This window comes from Ranitomeya imitator, chromosome 6 (genome assembly GCF_032444005.1).
Source record: "Ranitomeya imitator isolate aRanImi1 chromosome 6, aRanImi1.pri, whole genome shotgun sequence".
Lineage (NCBI taxonomy): Eukaryota > Metazoa > Chordata > Amphibia > Anura > Dendrobatidae > Ranitomeya > Ranitomeya imitator.
The window spans coordinates 390455238-390469303 of NC_091287.1; the positions used below are offsets into that span (position 1 = coordinate 390455238).

At 44.0% G+C, this 14066-nt stretch overlaps 1 protein-coding gene across 1 annotated transcript in view; it reads right to left on the minus strand.

Annotated features, from left to right (window-relative positions):
* EMILIN2 (elastin microfibril interfacer 2) overlaps positions 1 to 14066 on the minus strand; it is a 135372-nt gene that overhangs the window by 117749 nt on the left and 3557 nt on the right. The gene's annotated exons all lie outside the window — the stretch shown is intronic.

A 14066-nucleotide genomic window follows, 5' to 3' on the forward strand; every position in this document is an offset into this window, starting at 1 on the left:
CATGGGGCAGAATGGAGACACAGGGCAGAATTGAGACAAAGGGGCAGGATTGAGACACGGGGTCAGGATGGAGACACGGGGAAGAATGGAGACACGGGGAAGAATGGAGACACGGGGCAGAATGCAGACAAAGGGGGCAGGATGGAGACAAAGGGTAGGATGGAGACACAGGGGCAGAATGGAGACAAAGGGGACAGAATGGAGATAAAGGGCAGAATGGAGACAAAGGAGCAGGATGGAGACAATGGGGCAGGATGGAGACACGGGGCAGAATGTTGACATGGGGAAGAAAGGAGACATGGGGCAGAATGCAGACAAACGGGGCAGGATGGAGACAAAGGGTAGGATGGAGACAAAGGGGGCAGGATGGAGACAATGGGGCAGAATGGAGACACGGGGCAGAATGTTGACATGGGGAAGAAAGGAGACATGGGGCAGGATGCAGACAAACGGGGCAGGATGGAGACAAAGGGGCAGGATGGAGACAATGGGGCAGAATGGAGACACGGGGCAGAATGTTAACATGGGGAAGAAAGGAGACATGGGGCAGAATGCAGACAATCGGGGCAGGATGGAGACAAAGGGTAGGATGGAGACACGGGGCAGAATGGAGACAAAGGGGGCAGAATGGAGATAAAGGGCAGAATGGAGACAAAGGGGCAGGATGGAGACAATGGGGCAGGATGGAGACACGGGGCAGTATGGAGACACGGGGCAGAATGGAGACACAAGGCAGAATGGAGAAACGGGGCAGAATGGAGACAAGGGGCAGAATGGAGACACGGGGGTAGAATGGAGACACGGGGCAGAATGGAGACAAGGGGGCAGGATGGGAGACACAGGGGGCAGGATGGGAGACACAGGGGGCAGGATGGAGACAGATGGGGCAGGATGGCGACAGATGGGGCAGGATCATGGTGCAGGATGGAGACATGGTGCAGGATGGAGACAGATGGGGCAGGATTATGGGGCAGGATGGATACGATGGAGACAGATGAAGCAGAATCATGGGCAGGATGGATATGATGGAGACAGATGGGGCAGGATCATGGGGCAGGCTCATGGGACAGATGGGGTAGGATCATGTGACAGATTGGGCAGGATCATGGGACAGATGGGGCAGGATCATGGGACATCACTTGGGGGTAGAATGGATACTCATGAGGGCAGGATGGAAGAACATATGGCTGGAGCCAGGAATGAGACACAAGGGGGCCAGGATGGGGGATATTATTACCATAAGGGCTAATTAAGGGATATTATTATTGCAGTGATGTATTTATTTTATTTTTTGAGGATACTGTTTTAAAAGGGGGAGGCGGTCCTGTTACTGTGCAGAGCAGCACTATGACGCCTTTTTTTCCTTCATCTGATGTAGTTTAGAATTTGGGAAAAAATTTAAGTAATGTGTTTTGCAAGCAGAGCTCTAGATAACTGTGTTATTTCCTGCAGAGCCTGTCCCCGGCTGGAAGAAGTGATGGTGGTCTGCGCTGGATGAAGATAAAAAGCAAAGATGAAGGACTCCACTTAGACACGTCACTGGTGAGTCAGTGTGTTACCTGTACACTGTATACTATATACAGTGTTCCTGTGTACAATGTCACCAGTGATCACTATATTACCTTTACACTGACACTATATACAGAGCTCCTGTGTATAATATCATTGATCACTGTATAACCTGTACAATATATACAGTTCTCATGTGTATAATGTCACTGGTGACAGTGTATTACCTGTACACTGCATACCAAGTACAGGTTTCCTGTGTATAATGGCACTTATAGTGATATTAGTATTGTGTTGTTTGTTTTTTTATTAATGATCAGTATTGTAGTATTCACTATGTGGTGGTAATATGTTGTCCGGCCATGGTGTGGCGGTATTTGTTCCTTGTATTCCTTGCTATTATTTGGTCACTATGTAGTGGTAATATGTGGTCTGGACATGGTGCGGTGGTATTTGTTCCTTGTATGTGGTATTATTCGGGCACTGTGGTGGTAATATGTTGTCTGGTCATGGTGTGGTGGTATTTATTCCTTGTATATGGTATTATTCGGTCACTGTGGTGGTAATATGTGGTCTGGAAATGATGTGGAGGTCTTTGTTCCTTGTATGTGGTATTATATGTCTCTATGTGATGGTAATATGGTGTCTGGTCATGGTGCCTTGGTATTTGTCCCTTGTATCTGATATTATTGGTCATTTTAAAAATTGAAAAATAAATAAAAATTTACCTAAATTGTATTGGATATTTTAACAAATGATTAATAGGTTAGAGTAGAGTAGTGCTCGGCCAAAAGAGTCTATCTTGTCATTTTGGCAGCTTAAAAAATCTTTTTGCCAAAACAAAAGCTGCTGGCTATATGTGTGATCTGGTGATGGGAACTGTTAATGTGTGATTGGTGAGAAGTGGAGTTTATCCAAGAGAAAGCGGTGGGACTGTGGACAGTTCAAGGGGGAGGAGGTGGGGCTGAGGTGGAGCCTGGGCAGAGTCTCAAGGGGGCCCCCAAAACTTTGCCACTATGGGGCCCCGAAATTCCTAGTGGCAGCCCTGCTGCCCATGATAAAGCTTGCTGAAGTTACCTGAGAAGTGGCTACAGCACTGATATCACAAATGAGTCGTCCCCTTTGCTGAAACAGCCATTGCAAAGTGGGCATAGTTGGCAGCCAGCAATGCTTTTTCTTACTCTTTAGCCCTTATAATCACACACTTACAATAAATAGAGCCCATCCCCTAAAATACACCGAGACATAATGTATATATTGAAATAAAGGGTCCTAATATTCCTGCCATACAATGCTAACATGTTATTGGCGTCATGCACAGGGAGTTCCTCAAAGCTATGGTCACTCTGAGTACATACATATACCACCTCCACCTAGGAGAACTTTTGCACCTTCATCTATGTACTTCATCAATGAAAAATTCTATAAACTTTGCAGTGATAGCTGAAAGAAGTTATCATATAGGACTGGCCCAGATAAAAAAGTTGTGGAAAGTTATCATCTCCAATCAGGATACGTCACCTGTGAGTCAATGAATATAATAGCTTTAGCCTTTGGTCAGGTTTAGAAGGGTGTGTTTCATGATACATATACGGTGCCTTATTTTTGTAAGAGTGACCAGTTATTATTATGATTGCTCAGAAAAGAATGAATCAGGTTGATAATTGGACCTTTAATTTAGGGTTATTGCACTGGTTAGTGTTAACTGTGAAGCCAGACATGTGGACAACTCCTCTGACGTTTGTGCTGCAGAGATAATATACATGTTTAGTAAAAAAAAAAAAAAAAACACGCAAAATATAGATAAATATGGTGTCTTGTAACAATTATGGCGATACAGCATAGATCAGTGAACGAATCAAAAATCCATAACGTCTATTCCTGCTGACCAACAGCATGTGTAGGTATGGGATGTGGCTCCCTAACAGTGTGTGTAGGTATGGGATATGTGTATGTATGGGATGAGGCTCCCTAGCAGTGTGTGTGGGTATGGGATGTGCCCCCTAGCAATGTGTGTAGGTATGGGATGTGGCCCCCTAACAGTGTGTGTAGGTATGGGATGTGGCTCCCTAACATTGTGTGTAGGTATGGGATGTGGCTCCCTAACATTGTGTGTGGGTATGGGATGTGGCTCCTTAACATTGTGTGTAGGTATGGGATGTAGCTCCCTAACATTGTGTGTAGGTATGGGATGTGGCTCCTTAATATTGTGTGTAGGTATGGGATGTAGCTCCCTAACAGTGTGTGTAGGTATGGGATGTGGCTCCCTAACATTGTGTGTAGGTATGGGATGTAGCTCCCTAACATTGTGTGTAGGTATGGGATGTGGCTCCTTAACCCCTTCACCCCCAAGGGTGGTTTGCACGTTATGGACCGGGCCAATTTTTACAATTCTGACCACTGTCCCTTTATGAGGTTATAACTCTGGAACGCTTCAACGGATCCCGGTGATTCTGACATTGTTTTCTCGTGACATATTGTACTTCATGATAGTTGTAAAATTTCTTTGATATTACTTGCGATTATTTGTGAAAAAAAACGGAAATATGGCGAAAATTTTGAAAATTTTGCAATTTTCCAACTTTGAATTTTTATGCAATTAAATCACAGAGATATGTCACACAAAATACTTAATAAGTAACATTTTCCACATGTCTACTTTACATCAGCACAATTTTGGAACCAAAATTTTTTTTTGTTAGGGAGTTATAAGGGTTAAAAGTTGACCAGCAATTTCTCATTTTTACAACACCATTTTATTTTAGGGGCCACATCTCATTTGAAGTCATTTTGAGGGGTCTATATGATAGAAAATACCCAAGTGTGACACCATTCTAAAAACTGCACCCCTCAAGGTTCTCAAAACCACATTCAAGAAGTTTATTAACCCTTCAGGTGTTTCACAGGAATTTTTGGAATGTTTAAATAAAAATTAACATTTTACTTTTTTTCACAAAAAATTTACTTCAGCTCCAATTTGTTTTATTTTGCCAAGAGTTACAGGAGAAAATGGACCCCAAACCTTGTTGTACAATTTGTCCTGAGTATGAAGATACCCCATAAGTGGAGGTAAACCACTGTTTGGGCGCATGACAGAGCTTGGAAGCGAAGGAGCGCCATTTGACTTTTTAATGCAAAATTGACTGGAATTGAGATGGGACGCCATGTTTGGTTTTTGAGAGCCACTGATGTGCCTAAACATTGAAACCCCCCACAAGTGACACCATTTTGGAAAGTAGACCCCCTAAGGAACTTATCTACAGGTGTGGTGAGCATTTTGACCCACCAAGTGCTTCACAGAAGTTTATAATGCAGAACCGTAAAAATAAAAAATATTTTTTGTAAAAAAAATGATCTTTTCGCCCCCAATTTTTTATTTTCCCAATGGTAAGAGAAGAATTTGGAACCAAAAAGTTGTTGCACAATTTGTCCTGAGTACTCTGATACCCCATATGTGGGGGTAAACCACTGTTTGGGCGCATGGGAGACCTCGGAAGGGAAGGAGTGCTGTTTGACCTTTCAGTGCAAAATTGACAGGAATTGAGATGGGACGCCATGTTGCGTTTGAAGAGCCACTGATGTGCCTAAACATTGAAACCCCCCACAAGTGACACCATTTTGGAAAGTAGACCCCCTAAGGAACTTATCTAGAGGTATGGTGAGCACTTTGACCCACCAAGTGCTTCACAGAAGTTTATAATGCAGAACCGTAAAAATAAAAAATCATTTTTGTGAAAAAAAAAAATGATCTTTTCGCCCCCAATTTTTTATTTTCCCAATGGTAAGAGAAGAAATTGGAACCAAAAAGTTGTTGTACAATTTGTCCTCAGTACGCTGATACCCCATATGTGGGGGTAAACCACTGTTTGGGCGCATGGGAGAGCTCGGAAGGGAAGGAGCGCCGTTTTGACTTTTCAATGCAAAATTCACAGGAATTGAGATGAGACGCCATGTTGCGTTTGGAGAGCCACTGATGTGCCTAAACATTGAAACCCCCCACAAGTGACACCATTTTGGAAAGTAGACCCCCTAAGGAACTTATCTAGATGTGTTGTGAGCACTTTGACCCACCAAGAGCTTCACAGAAGTTTATAATGCAGAGCCGTAAAAATAAAACAAATTTTTTTTCCCACAAATATTTTTTTTTAGCCCCCAGTTTTGTATTTTCCCGAGGGGAACAGGAGAAATTGGACCCCAAAATTTGTTGTGCAATTTGTCCTGAGTGCGCTGATACCCCATATGTGGGGGGGAACCACCGTTTGGGCGCATGGGAAGGCTCGGAAGGGAAGGAGCGCCATTTGAAATACAGACTTAGATGGAATGGTCTGCAGTCGTCACATTGCGTTTGCAGAGCCCCTAATGTACCTAAACAATAGAAACCCCCCACAAGTGACCCCATATTGGAAACTAGACCCCCCCAAGGAACTTATCTAGATGTATTGTGAGAACTTTGAGCCCCCAAGTGTTTCACTACAGTTTCTAACGCAGAGCCGTGAAAATAAAAAGAAAAATTCCCCCCAAAATTATTTTTTAGCCCCCAGTTTTGTATTTTCTCGAGGGTAACAGGAGAAATTGGACCCCAAAATGTGTTGTCCAATTTGTCCTGAGTGCGCTGATGCCCCATATGTGGAGGGGAACCACCGTTTGGGCGCATGGGAGGGCTCGGAAGGGAAGGAGCGCCATTTGGAATGCAGACTTAGATGGAATGGTCTGCAGGCGTCACATTGCGTTTGCAGAGCCCCTGATGTACCTAAACAGTAGAAACCCCCAACAAGTGACCACATATTGGAAACTAGACCCCCCCATGAACTTATCTAGATGTGTTGTGAGAACTTTGAGCCCACACGTATTTCACTACAGTTTATAACGCAGAGCCGTGAAAATTAAAAAAAAAAAATTTTCCCACAAAACTTATCTTTTAGCCCCCAGTTTTGTATTTTCCCAAGGGTAACAGGAGAACTTGGACCCTAAAAGTTGTTGTCCTATTTGTCCTGAGTACGCTGATACCCCATATATTGGGGTAAACTCCTGTTTGGGCACACGGGAGAGCTCGGAAGGGAAGGAGCACTGTTTTACTTTTTCAACGCAGAATTGGCTTGAATTGAGATCGGACGCCATGTTGCGTTTGGAGAGCCCCTGATGTGTCTAAACAGTGGAAACCCCCCAATTATAACTGAAACCCTAATCCAAACACACCCCTAACTCTAATTCCAATGGTAACCCTAACCACATCTCTAACCCTGACACACCCCTAACCCTAATCCCAACCCTATTCCTAACCGTAAATGTAATCCAAACCCTAACCCTAACTTTAGCCCCAACCCTAACTGTAGCCTTAACCCTAACTGTAGCCTTAACCCTAGCCCTAACCATAACCCTAGCCCTAACCCTAGCCCTAACCCTAGCCCTAACCCTAGCCCTAACCCTAGCCCTAACCCTAACCCTAGCCCTAACCCTAGCCCTAACCCTAACCCTAGCCCTAACCTCAGCCCTAACCCTAGCCCTAACCCTAGCCCTAACCCTAACCCTAACCCTAGCCCTAATGGGAAAATGGAAATAAATACATTTTTTAAATTTTTTTTACTTTTCCCTAACTAAGGGGGTAATGAAGGGGGGTTTGATTTACTTTTATAGCAGATTTTTTAGCGGATTTTTATGATTGGCAGCCGTCACTCACTGAAAGACGCTTTCTATTGCAAAAAATATTTTTTGCGTTACCACATTTTGAGAGCTATAATTTTTCCATATTTGAGTCCACAGAGTCATGTGAGGTCTTGTTTTTTGCGGGACGAGTTGACGTTTTTATTGGTAACACTTTCGGGCACGTGACATTTTTTGATCGCCTTTTATTCCGATTTTTGTGAGGCAGAATTACCAAAAACCAGCTATTCATGAATTTCTTTTGGGGGAGACGTTTATACCGTTCCGCGTTTGGTAAAATTGATAAAGCAGTTTTATTCTTCGGGTCAGTACGATTACAGCGACACCTCATTTATATAATTTTTTTATGTTTTGGCGCTTTTATACGATAAAAACTATTTTATAGAAAAAATAATTATTTTTGCATCGCTTTATTCTGAGGACTATAAATTTTTATTTTTTTGCTGATGTTGCTGTATGGTGGCTCATTTTTTGCGGGACAAGATGACGCTTTCAGCGGTACCCTGGTTATTTATATCTGTCTTTTTGATCGCGTGTTATTCCACTTTTTGTTCAGCGGTATGATAATAAAGCGTTGTTTTTTGCCTCGTTTTTTTTTTTTTTTCTTACGGTGTTTACTGAAGGGGTTTAGTGGGCCAGTTTTATAGGTCGGGTCGTTACGGACGCGGCGATACTAAATATGTGTACTTTTATTGTTTTTTTTTTTTTTATTTAGATAAAGAAATGTATTTATGGGAATAATATTTTTTATTTATTTTTTTTTCATTATTTAGGATTTTTTTTTTTTTTTTTTTACACACTTGTAAAAAATTTTTTTTTTACTTTTTTACTTTGTCCCAGGGGGGGACAATACAGATCAGTGATCTGCCAGTTTGCACAGCACTCTGACAGATCACCGATCTGTCTGAGAGCAGTGCAGCCTTCACAGTGCCTGCTCTGAGCAGGCACTTGGTAAGCCACCTCCCTCCCTGCAGGACCCGGATCCGCGGCCATATTGGATCCGGGACTTGATGCAGGGAGGGAGGTAGGAGACCCCCGGAGCAACTCGATCACATCGCGTTGCTGCGGGGGTCTCAGGAAAGCCCGCAGGGAGCCCCCTCCCTGCGCGATGCTTCCCTGCACCGCCGGCACATCGCGATCATGTTTGATCGTGGTGTGCCGGGGGTTAATGTGTCGGGGGCGGTCCGTGACCGCTCCTGGCACATAGTGCCGGATGTCAGCTACGATAAGCAGCTGACACCCGGCCGCGATCGGCCGCGCTCCCCCCGTGAGCGCGGCCGATCGGCTATGACATACTATTCCGTCCTTGGGAAGTAAAGCCCACCCCACATGGACGGAATAGTACGTCTAATGGCAGAAAGGGGTTAATATTGTGTGTAGGTATGGGATGTAGCTCCCTAACAGTGTGTGTAGGTATGGGATGTGGCTCCATAACAATGTGTGTAGGTATGGGATGTAGCTCCCTAACAGTGTGTGTAGGTATGGGATTTGGCTCCTTAACATTGTGTGTAGGTATGGGATGTGGCTCCCTAGTAGTGTGTGTAGGTATGGGATGTGGCTCCCTAACAGTGTGTGTAGGTATGGGATGTGGCTCCCTAACAGTGTGTGTAGGTATGGGATGTGGCTCCCTAACAGTGTGTGTAGGTATGGGATGTAGCTCCCTAGCAGTGTGTAGGTATGGGATGTGGCTCCCTCGCAGTGTGTGTAGGTATGGGATGTAGCTCCCTAGCAGTGTGTAGGTATGGGATGTGGCTCCCTCGCAGTGTGTGTAGGTATGGGATGTGGCTCCCTAACAGTGTGTGTAGGTATGGGATGTGGCTCCCTAACAGTGTGTGTAGGGTTGGGATGTGGCTCCCTAACAGTGTGTGTAGGGTTGGGATGTGGCCCTCTAACAATGTGTGTAGGTATGGGATGTGGCTCCCTCGCAGTGTGTGTTGGTATTGGATGTGGCTCCCTAACAGTGTGTGTAGGTATGGGATGTGGCCCCCTAACAATGTGTGTAGGTATGAGATGTGGCTCCCTAACAGTGTGTAGGTATGGGATGTAGCTCCCTAACATTGTGTGTCGATATGGGATGTGGCTCCCTAACAGTGTGTGTAGGTATGGGATGTGGATCCCTAATAGTGTGTGTAGGTATGGGATGTGGTTCCCTAACATTGTGTAGGTATGGGATGTAGCTCCCTAACAGTGTGTGTAGGTATGGGAAGTGGCTCCCTTACAGTGTGTGTAGGTATGGGATGTGCCCCCCTAACAATGTGTGTAGGTATGAGATGTGGCTCCCTGACAGTGTGTGTGTAGGTATGGGATGTGGTTCCCTAACATTGTGTAGGTATGTTATGTAGCTCCCTAACATTGTGTGTAGGTATGGGATGTGGCTCCCTAACAGTGTATGTCGGTATGGGATGTGGCTCCCTAACAGTGTGTGTAGGTATTGCAGTGCAGTAGTAGCACACTTATGCAGTGTTGAGGCAGTCACCCAGCAAAGTTCAAAGCAAAACATCTCTTTAATGTTCAACTCATATAAACACAGCACATGATAACCACCGAATTGCAGCCGGGCACAGATCCTCTGGATTACAGTCACTTAAACACGCCAGTCCACCTCTGACCTGTTGCCGTGGGTGACTGCATTGCCGTGTTAATGTCTCTTTACTCACAGCATTAGACAGTACACGATATCCTCCGGATCGCAGCCGGGAACCATATCCTCCAGTTTACAGTCACTAAACACGCCAGTCCACCTCCTGAGACCAGTTGCCGTGGGCGACTGCACTGCTGTGTATGCTGTAGGGTGCCATGCTTTTCAGCTGACTTCGCTGTTTAGCTCCGCTGGCCTGTGTTGCTTCACACAGGTGGAGCGCTGCAGAGCCTTCTGCTCTGTACTCCTCCAAACACCAGACTTACACTGACTTTGAAGATGACACACCCAAACCCTATACTGCAGGGTTTTTAACTTGAATTTGTGGTCTTCAGCCACATGGAAATCCTGGCCAGGAATGAAACAGACTGCATGACTATCATCCTGCAGTCTGTTTCAAAACACCAAAGCCCAGAGTAGGTTTACCCTAAATCTGCCTTGGACAACCAGCATGTCCAAGACCTATACTCACTTTAGTCTGTATTGCTACCACAGCTACGCCTGTGACTGCAGTGCATTCTCATGGCCTCACTTCGCCTCCATGCCCATCCTGGGGGGGGCATACAGTGACCCTCACATGTAACACCAGACACTGCATCACAGTATGAAATATGGCTCCCTAACAGTGTGTAGGCATGTGATATGGCTGCTTAACAGTGTGTGTAGGTATGGAACATGGCTTTAATTTCCTCCAGATGGAAACACTGAAAAACAGAGGGTGACACCGAGACTACATTTACATCCAATGTTAAACATTTCTTGAAGTTAGGAAATAATACATCTGCTAGTAATATTACAGATTGGTGCGTACCGCAGGGCGATCATATCCAGTTGTTATACTTATTTTGGGATGTTTAAGAATTTTTGTTGAAAGAGAATTTCCTCCACAACAAACATCACCTGGAATCAGAATTCCCTGAACAGTCATCTTATGTGAAACAGATTAATATTATATTCAGACGTTTCTATATTTCTATACTGTCCTTGTCTCTAGATAACAACCATCAACAACTGCCTATTTTCTACAAGTATTTTTGTGACTATTGCACAAAAGCCTATATGAAAAACTTTAGAAAAGCAATAGCAAATATCTAGTTACTGACTCCCAAAACACTAACAGAAAAATGCTGTGACACTTCAGCCTCGGATCAGAAGTAATGAGCGACCTCCCAACTACTCAGTAAGGTCGGGTTCACATTAGCGCTGGAGTCCGCAGCGTGGGGCTGTGAACTTCTTTCCTTAGCTCCGCCTACTTCCGCATGCGTCCTGTGTATCTATCTTTAACATTGTGTACGCAGAGACATGTGTTGTATGCGGATGCGCCTGCGTGCGTCATTTTGACAAGCCCGCCGTACGCAACATGTTGCATTTTCTTGCATTCGGCAGGCACGATGGATGGAGCCAAACACAGGACCATTCTTGAAGAAAACCTGTTGGAGTCTGCAAAAGACCGGAGACTGGGACGGAGATTTGTCTTCCATCAAGACAATGATCCCAAACATAAAGCAAAATCTACAATGGAATGATTCACAAATAAATGTATCCAGGTGTTAGAATGGCCAAGTCAAAGTCCAGACCTCAATCCAATCTAGAATCTGTGGAAAGAGCTGAAAACTGCTGTTCACAAACGATCTCCATCAAACCTCACTGAGCTCGAGCTGTTTGCTAAGGAAGAATGGGCACGAATTTCAGTCTCTCGATGTACAAAACTGATAGAGACATACCCCAAGCAACTTGCAGCTGTAATCACAGCAAAAGGTGGCGCAACAAAGTATTAAGTTAAAGGGGCTGAATAATATTGCACGCCCCACTTTTCAGTTTTTAAATTTCCACAAAAATTTAAAATAACCAATAAATTTCATTTAACTGCACAATTGTGTTCCACTTGTTGTTGATTCTTCACCAAAAATGTACATTTAGTATCTTTATGTTTGAAGCAGGATATGTGGGAAAAGGTTGAAAAGTTCCAGGGGGCCGAATACTTTCGCAAGGCCCTGTAAATAGTATATTCCAAGCCCCGTACTCAAGCTGTATACAGTATATTACATGCCCCATATTCGCGCTGTATACAGTATATTACATACCCTGTACTTGCGCTGTATACAGTATATTACATGCCCCGTACTCGCACTGTATACAGTATATTACATGCCCCGTACTCGCACTGTACACAGTATATTACATGCCCCATGCTCACGCTGTATACAGTATATTACATGCCCCGTACTCGCACTGTATACAGTATATTACATGCCCCGTACTCGCGCTGTACACAGTATATTACATGCCCTGTACTCGCGCTGTATACAGTATATTACATGCCACGTACTTGCACTGTATATAGTATATTACAAGCCCCGTACTCGCGCTATACACAGTATATTACATGCCCCATATTCACGCTGTATACAGTATGTTACATGCCCCGTACTCGCACTGTACACAGTATATTACATGCCCCATACTTGCGCTGTATACAGTATATTGCATGCCCCGTACTCGCACTCTATACAGTATATTACATGCCCCTTACTCGCGCTGTACACAGTATATTACAAGCCCGGTACTCGCGCTGTATACAGAATATTACATGCCCCGTACTCGCGCTGTATACAGTACATTACATGCCACGTACTCACGCTGTATATAGTATATTGCATGCCCTGTAAACACATTGTATATAGTATATTACAAGCCCCGTACACACGCTGTATACAGTATATTACAAGCCCCGTACACACGCTGTATACAGTATATTACAAGCTCTTTACTCACACTGTATATGGTATATTACAATCTCTGTACTCACGCTGTATATAGTATATTACAAGCCCCGTACTCACGCTATATACAGTATATTACATGCCCCGTACTCGCGCTGTATACAGTATATTACATGCCCGGTACTCGCGCTATACACAGTATATTACATGCCCCATACTCACGCTGTATACAGTATATTACATGCCCCGTACTCGCACTGTACACAGTATATTACATGCCCCATACTTGCGCTGTATACAGTATATTACATGCCCTGTACTCGTGCTGTATACAGTATATTACATGCCCCGTACTCGTGCTGTATACAGTATATTACATGCCCCGTACTCGCACTGTACACAGTATATTACATGCCCCATACTTGCGCTGTATACAGTATATTACATGCCCCGTACTCGCACTTTATACAGTATATTACATGCCCCGTACTTGCGCTGTATACAGTATACTACATGCCCCGTACTCGCGCTGTATACAGTATATTACATGCCACGTACTCACACTGTACATAGTATATGTGTATAGGGGCAGCACGGTGGCGCAGTGGTTAGCACTGCAGCCTTGCAGCGCTGGGGTCCTGGGTTCTAATCCCACCTTGGACAACATCTGCAAAGAGTTTGTATGTTCTCTCCGTGTTTGCGTGGGTTTCCTCCGGGCACTCCGGTTTCCTCCCACATTCCAAAGACATACTGATAGGGAATTTAGATTGTGAGCCCCATCAGGGACAGTGATGATAAAGTGTCCAAACTGTAAAGCGCTGCGGAATATGTTAGCGCTATATATAAAGATTATTATTATTATTATTATTATATTACATGCCCTGTAAACACATTGTATATAGTATATTACAATCCCCGTACACACGCTGTATACAGTATATTACAAGCCCCGTACACACGCTGTATACAGTATATTACAAGCTCTTTACTCACACTGTATATGGTATATTACAAGCTCTGTACTCACGCTGTATACAATATGTTACAAACCCTGTGATGTATAACAATGAATTAGGACATTTCAGATTATAAAAATATTTTCAGTCTGGTTGTAATTAAGCCTGATGAATATTACTTCCTAATTCAATATCTACCATGAGCTTGTAGTCAAAGTCCTTCCCTGTTTCTCTAGTTCCCCAAGCAGAGATGTCATGTGCGAATTTCACCGCCCTTTGACTACTGATAAGGGACTCGGAGGCACTGTACTCATGATCACAGTACTCCACCCAGAACATAAGACCTCCATTTTTTATAGCTTCTAAAATTGGTCCTTTTGTCGGAATAACCAATATGTACAATTAGGAAGGTAATCTAATGTACTCTGGCTGGCAAGGACTGAAGAATGTTCAGAGTTGTACACAATTATTTATGAACTTATGACAGATAAAGTTGCAAGTTATAGCAATGGGAAACCTCAATTAAGGAGAATTTCCTGCGTACGTGAAGCTTCTGAGGTCAATGGCTACCTTAGTAGC